The sequence below is a fragment of the Cyprinodon variegatus genome, unplaced genomic scaffold (genome assembly GCF_000732505.1).
Source record: "Cyprinodon variegatus isolate N-32 unplaced genomic scaffold, C_variegatus-1.0 Scaffold2092, whole genome shotgun sequence".
NCBI lineage: Eukaryota > Metazoa > Chordata > Actinopteri > Cyprinodontiformes > Cyprinodontidae > Cyprinodon > Cyprinodon variegatus.
In genome coordinates, this window is record NW_015152545.1 from 7754 (window position 1) to 9121 (window position 1368).

A 1368-nucleotide genomic window follows, 5' to 3' on the forward strand; every position below is an offset into this window, starting at 1 on the left:
GTACATATCCCTGTAACAGAGATAGATTAATCACATCTAGAATGGAGGAGGAGATCAAAGGGAATACTTTAAGGCTAATAAGATGTTGAAAGACAACTAGAGCGTTGGAGAGTCCAAAAGGCATAATCAGGTACACATAATGATCTGCAGGAGGGTTGAATGCTGTCTTCCATTCATCTCTCTCTCTCAACCAGATGCTACTCGTTGCAGAGATCCGATTTAGTGAATATTTTAGCTCCCCGAATCTGGTCAAAAGCAGAGTTAATCAGGGGAATCGGTTAATGATTCCTACTTGTTATTGCATTAAGTCGTCTATAATCAATGCTGGATCTGAGCAAGCCATCCTCCTTTCCCACAAAAAAGAAACAAGCACCTGCTGGAGAGGAAGGAGGGCGAATAATCCCTGCTTTCAGAGTGTCAGAAATGTATTTCTGCATAGCCTGGGATTCAGGAGCCGATAAGGACTATAAACTCCCTGTAGAGGTCATGGTTCCAGGCAATAAGTCAATCCTGCAATCATATAGCTGATGCAGAGGCAATGCAGTGCCTCTGCACTTATTAAAGACCTTCTTGAGGTCATAGTAATCCTCTGGAACTGCAGACAGATCCAGATAAACCTCCTCCCCCTCCTGCCCAGCTGACTGTTCTGGCTGGGCAAAGTGTAAACAGGAACCAGTGTCATGATCTTGGCACTGATGACTGGTTCTATTACTCATTTCATTCAGCTGCCAAGCTCCACCCAGTTCTCTCATTACCGTTCGTCTGTTCCACCTGCTCCAGCTTCTAGTTTACCTGCCTTCTTCCATTAATCAGTACCAAATTATTAGAGCGCTTGGTGAGAGTCTTCAAGCGAATCTAAGTGTGTTCTGATTGCCCAATTCTGACCCATTCTGCCTTTGGACCTGTGATCCTGCCTCTTCCCGTTCTGGTCTGTTTGTCTGACCTGTCTTCAGACTCCTGCTGGATTCTGCCTGTTTACCGAACCTGGAATTATTCTTGAAACCTCCTTGGTTTTGTGCTGATGAAGGTTCTCAGTCATCCAGGTCAGAGTCATTCCATAAAAGTTTAAAAACATTCCATTGGACTTGGTTTCCAAGGTTCAAAGACGTTTCGCTTCCCCTCCAGGAAGCTTTCTCAATTCAAATGTCTGGATCCGTAGTGAGTTTGAGTCTTTATAGACAAGACTCTCCACAGACGCATGGCTAGGGATGGGGATCGTTAATATTTATTGATATCGATACCTTTATCGATACTCCTTATCGATCCGAATCTTTATCGATACCACTATTGATACTTTTCTGTTATTTGGTGGAAAGACGATGCAACAAAATTTTTTTAACAGAACTGGTATTGCTTTTATTGCTTAAC